Here is a 6485-nt window from a genome sequence, read left to right as displayed (position 1 = left end):
GTCATTTACTGTGCCTGATTGTGACTAGGGCGACACTGGCTTAAGTCTTTTTTGTATTATTATTATTATTATTATTATTATTATAGCAATAGTAACTTGGCGATTGTGCCATTGAACGTTGTGGGATTACTACTTTATGTGAAGAGGGGCTATCGTGTTAATGTAGTATTATAAAGTCATGGTTAGGCTTACAATTTTCTCTCCTGAAGAGAAGGAAGCAACTGTCCTGTAGCCTGGAAGTGTGTGAAAAGCTGTAACTCCCACCCAAGTACAGGTAGATTAATTATGCTGTCTTATTAAGATTTGGAAATGAGAATCCTGTATGCATTGACTAAGCAACATCCCAAAGACAGGACTGGCTTCTTGCCTTTTCACACTGTAAATCACTGAGAACTCTGCTTTATTCCCTGGTTTCTGTGTTAAATTTCTCCTCTGCAAGCACTCGGCAATTTAGGTCTGTCGTGTATGTCGACTTTATTCCTGGCTTCTCTACAAAATGCATTGTGAGAAGTAAGAGATGCTCAGTGCCCTGTAAAGCGTGCCAGGGTAAAAAAATCAATGTTAATAAGTTATCAATTGATTTAATGGATCTACCAGTCAGGCAAATCGGGATCTTTAACTTCTAATTAGTGACCTTGATCCGAAAGAGAACATTTAGGTTAAAATAAAACAAAACATTTGTGTCTCAACTAGATGGAGGCTGTGCTTTTCTTTAAGGCGGGCAGAGCTTGTTTCTGCCCTCGTTCAGCAATACAGAAAATGTACACGTTGGGCTAAAATGCCTTCAAAGGAGCTGGGATGAATGCAGTATTATACTTGCTAGTAGTAGCAGAGCATAAAGACTGGTTCGAGCAGTTACTCAAGATGGATTCAGATTATTAAGTAATATATGGAACAAACATCAACAAAAATAAGATGAATATCTATGGGAATATCCAGACAGTGATTTATGAGACCTTCAAGTGTAGTAGACAGCTAATAATCTCCCGTGGGGTGGTGGACTGATCTCCCTTTAGAACATTTACAGGTGGGTCAGCGACAGTGTCAGCAAATATGCTGGAGATCTCATGTCCCTTGTTTCTGCTTGCCACTGTTCCTTAACTCTAAGTATCATCTTGATGCTAAACAGGGTAATAATAATAATAATAATAATAATAAATATTTTAACTATTTTTTCATAAATGTTGTCATGAATGTGAAAGTAGCCCTGCAGATGGCATAGCTGATATAACCACAGTACTTTGTTTCTTGAAGAGATCTAAAGGATGCTTAAAACATGCTCTCTTAACCTTGCAGTAAAAATTAAGCATGATTTGAATAAGTTTAACATCTAAGCAGTGCATTCACTTTAATTCTCACTGGTCTTCTATTTAAGACTTATTAAAAATTATGGTTGAAAATGATGATTTATATTGAAATCTTCAAAGAGAACGAGACCTCCTGGTTTTGGATTGTAATAATGCTTCTGAATTGTAACCGCAGCAGGGATTTTTGTTTTGTTTTTAAGTATTTACTTTTTTTTTTAAAGAAAAGACCTAAAATGTGAAAGGTGTTTTCACTGTGGTCCATATTGTAAGTATCACAGTCTGTGCAAGCATAAGAGTATTCTTGTGTTATTTTTCCATGGTAGTTAATTCTTTGTGGACTAAACCTTTCAAGATCTTGGTGTTTGTGGAATGCAGCATTTGGGCTGTCAGAAGAAAAGTAAGAAATACATCCTATTCTTGAAGAAACAACAACATATTCTCCAAATCCTAAGCTGCTGTTGATATCAGTAAGGCCCTTCTGTCGTTTGAAGCCCTAGTAAGTAATATTGGTGTTCCTTCTGTAGAGAATGGCTTGGGAATCTAAAAGCACCTGTTTAAAAAGAACAACACCCCTTCTAAACCTCCCTCACTCCCGCATGTATTAGCAAGGAATAAAGGGGAGATGGACTAATAAATGGGTATTCAAAGTTGGCCATAAGTCTTACTTGTGAATTAAAGTCATTGTTGTGATACTGTAGAAGGTGTTTTTAGCGAGCCTCGGGCTGTCCATGGATTTAGAAAAGCTGGAGTATCTTTAAACTGGAGCATTGGGTGCGTGAGCTAGTCTGTGTGTGGGTAGCACAGCCTGCTGTTGGGAGGTTTTGAAAATATTAGGGTGAGAGAGACCTCTGGCATGACCGACCCTGAGGAGATGGTCTCAAGAGTCTGATAGGCTTCATGTTCAGCTCTGTTTCGGAAGGCATGGTTGACCTCGTCTCGTCAGTGCTCGCAGTAAGCTCTGTTCGTCTAACTGGGGTGGGTCTATGGGTGCCATAGCTGCAAAGTGTTGGGTTGTCTTTTTCCCAGGAGAAGGTTTGTGGTTTGAGGCTTGAGGTTTGGGTTGTTGCAAAAAAGAATTAGTAAATCAAGCTTTAACAAATGCTGAATCTTGGAATATAATACAGTTTTTCTTGCGCTGCTGCTTCTCTGTCAAGGACCTCCTAGTAGTAAGTATAAAGTTTGATTCCATCCGAGGTGGCTGTTTCTTCTTTTGTTTAAGCGCAGTAAGGCAGCGCTTTTCTAGTGTATCTTCCTGGTTTTTGGTTTTGTTTTGTCCCCCCCCCCCCGCAATGTGTGTGTCAGAATTACAGAGAATTTTCCTATCTAGCCCTTATTTTCCCGAGTGCCCCATTTGAACCTGCTTTCATTGGATTCTAATGCAGTCTTTGAGGTATCAAAGTCCTCTGTAGCTACTAGTGAGGGAAATATCATCATTTTCAGTAACGTGGTATTTTATATGTAGTTTTGCTAACTCCTAACAATTTCTATAAACTAGATTATAGCTAGTTATTTTGTTTGATATACATCTCAGTTTTCAGTAGTTAAAAAAAACCCCAAACCAAACAAAACCCAAAAACCAAACCAAATCCAAACACAAAAGACTTATTCTGTTTTCCTTTATGAAACGTTGTGGCTTAATTCAGAGGCAGATACTTGCTGCGTTGCATGCTGTATTTATTGCTAATTCAAACCATCCAGGAAACTAACATTAGGTGCAGGGTCCGATTCCGGTTATCTTAATTTTAATGTCACCACTGGGTATGTGGTTGCTTCTGTGGCTAAATATAACCCATCAGAAAACAAAACGTCCGCATTGTTTTCTGATGGCGTGTATGGGTGAACAGCAAAAGCTATGCTTTTGTGTTGCTGTAATTAGGTGGGGGTGCGAGTGAGTTCCTGATGTAGATAATTTTTCAGAGGGAGAAATGCAAAATAAGTCTTCTGTCTTGTACAGAAGAGTATGGCCCACCTACCCATGGGCTCACCGAGAGCTGGGGAGGAACCTGGACCTGCAGAAGTTCTCGATCACCTCTAGCAGAGCTGACAGCCTCTAACCTTTAATTCCCCCCTGTCTCCTGTAATGTGCATTTACTCTCTTCCTGCTGGCTATGTAGATTTTCTTATTTTTCAGCTAAATCTGTCTTGCAAAACATGGTGGTTGGGTAGGACGCAATTTTGCTTTAATTATGATTAAATTACTTTATGAATTAACCGGAGGATCTCATGGGACTGGAATCTTTTGACACATGAGAAAATTGCCTTTCTTTAACAAGCTGCTTCAAGCATGCAAGGTAATATTAGCATTTTTCAGTTATAGCTTCAGGGGATTAAATAATAAGGGGAAGTATTGTACCTACAATTATATGGTGTGCGTGTCTCTGTGTATGTCTTAAAACCAAGTAGGCACTGAAGAAATCGGTTGAACTGCTGAACCTGTGACATTTTGCAGTGCGACTGTGAGTAGGGATTTTTTTCTTTATGAAATGGCTTTTTAAGATGGATTTTTAAGAAAACCTGCACGTATCTGAAGAAATTGATTTCATAGACTTGCAAAGGTTGGTTGTCATTTGAATACATCCGGTAAAAAAGCATCCTAAACTCGATACGCCTGTTTCACCTTAAGGGTAATGACCTGAATGCAACTTTAAAGGGAGTGAATGGTAATTTTCATACGTGTTATGTTGTTTTACTTAGTGGAGGTAGCAATTGTGCTGAAGTCGGAAATTTGATGTTAAAAGACATATTACATGATTAAGCTTCGCGTGAAGTACATGTAATAGTACATGCTATCCATACAGGTCTATAAATAATATATATAATGCATGTGATGTGGTCTCCAAACTATGATATTCTTCTGTTTTAATGCCTCTAAATGCATGCTTAAAGTCAAGCATTTTTTTAGATATGCTATTCCTGATAAGTTGAAATTGTTCAAGACTGCAGAAATTGAAGGTGTCAATTTTTTTAAGAAATGGGGGCAAGAAATAGTACAACAACTTGTGTCAGATTGAGAAGGAATGGGACAAGTTAAGTTGTATGACCTCTGCATGTGTTGTATTCAGTATGGGCTTGCACCTGCATGACCCTGTTTGGTTTCAGAGGGTTGCTACTCGCTTGTGGTATCAAATCCAATGAAGTGGAAAATTGACAATAAGGGATTTAAGCTATTGTTGTCATTGCCCCAGCTGTTTGGTGGTTGTTTTGATGTCAGGATTCATTCATGTTCTACACAAATCCATAAGGTAACAGTAATTAGTGGGACCCATAGAAGTTGGGGGGGATTATACAATGATACGAAACCGTGTAACAGACAGAAATTGCTTAAGTATTGCAGCAGTCCTCTTCTAAAAGAAAGGTGTATGCATAATACGTACTTTATAGATTAATAAATGTGCGCTAGAAAAGGCAAATAATTTGATTTAAAATCAGTCAATGACAGAAACCCAACACCTTCCTCTCTGGATTTGAGACAAAACTGTGCCTGTGCAATAACAACCAGAAGTAATGCTTGTGTGCAAATGCTCTCGCTAGGGCAGAAATTTATTTCACATACATTTGTCGTGTCTTATTTTAATCTAAGATTAAATGCGTGCTAGCCATTACAACTACTGTACCATAATATAACTAGCCTCTCTACATTAACAGTGCAAAGACTAAATGAGGTTGGTAATTTTAAACCTAAACCTATTCTGTGCTGACAGAATAGTATAGTAGGTAATGCTCGCAAGATGAGACAAACAGCGTAAACTACAACCTTATGCAGGCAAGATCAATTCAGTGTTGATAGTCTCTTGATTGCATGTGGCTGAACTCTATCAGAAAATTTGAGAAAGTGTTTAGAAGAAAAGCGTGTTGTCAGATTGTTTTAATTTTATGATAACTGTAGAGATTACTGAGAGAATCCATATGGAGGAAGAACAAAGCCCTGTGCTATGGTTGTGATGTAGAACAATTGTTTCACTTTCTTGTTCAGGTCTTTTGAATTTCCTTCCATTTGTTGGTTGCCACCAAAGATTCGCTTGATGCTGAAGGGAGCTTTAAGCTATGTACAGATTCAACCCAGGGCTCCAGAAGTTTGCAATCAACAAAGTAAATCGTCTGTTACCTTGGATAAATATTAGCTCTGACAAATTAAAAATGCATTTTTCTGGTGTGCATTACACTCCATCTCACAAAATGGTAATTGTTGTTACTGTTATTGCTCTTGCTTGTAGTGAGGCATCTGTTTCATCTAATTGCTAGCATTCAAATCCCAGTCAGCTTAAAATAACTTTTCAGGACTTTAAGATAGCGTATCCAAAACTTCACAGACATTCCCTATTCATACCTTTTGGGGTTTTCTTTTATGATGCAACTGCATCCAAAAAAAAAAAAAGAGCAGTGGTCAGGTTGAGATTGGCTGTGTCTTGTGCTGTAATCAAAGGCAGTACTCCACAGGAACAAGAAATACGCCGAGGTGGTTCAGCTGCCTTTCACCATCAGTGACTATTCAACCTCTGAGCCTGGCTATAGATTACGGAGCCCGGAATCCACCACTGCCTCTTGCATAGTCACTTGAAGCTGGAAATGTGTTAATGACTTTGTACACTCTGACATGGCCTTGCATGAGTTACGAGTGACAAACTGGGTTTATTTTTTTCCTCTTTAACAGTTAATCTTTATATTTTCAAGCTGGAATGATCATCTTCCTTCGTACTTGTCCCCTGCAGCTGGTCCTGCTGCTTTGCTTCTCCATGTCCCTTGGCTGTTGTTTTAAAAATCCTCTTTAGGGTTTCAAGACTCTGTACAATCAGTTGGGAGCTGTATCTTTTCTCAGTCCTCATTGAAGAGCAAATTCTCACACCTACTGAGAGTATAGTGATGATACAAACACAAAGGCGCCAATTTTCCTGGATTCTGTGGAATCAGCGTGGGGATTTTTGAACTTCCATGACTGCTCTCTTCTTTCCTCTCATCTCCCATCAATAAAACAAGAAAGTGCAAAACAAATAATAAAAAAAATCCCCATTAGAAGAGATGAAAACATTTCTAATACCCAGATGAGAAACACTGGGGAGCTGCTGGGGGAGGGGGGGCTGTCCAGAATGAAGGGTTTGTGTCTTTATTGAGAAATTTTCCAGCGATACTATAGTGAAGCTGCTCGTCAGTCTTATCTCCAGGGGATGGAGGATCATGTTT

The sequence above is a fragment of the Aptenodytes forsteri genome, unplaced genomic scaffold (assembly GCF_000699145.1).
Source record: "Aptenodytes forsteri isolate BGI_AS27 unplaced genomic scaffold, ASM69914v1 Scaffold252, whole genome shotgun sequence".
Lineage (NCBI taxonomy): Eukaryota > Metazoa > Chordata > Aves > Sphenisciformes > Spheniscidae > Aptenodytes > Aptenodytes forsteri.
Note: the sequence above shows the minus strand (reverse complement) of the source record.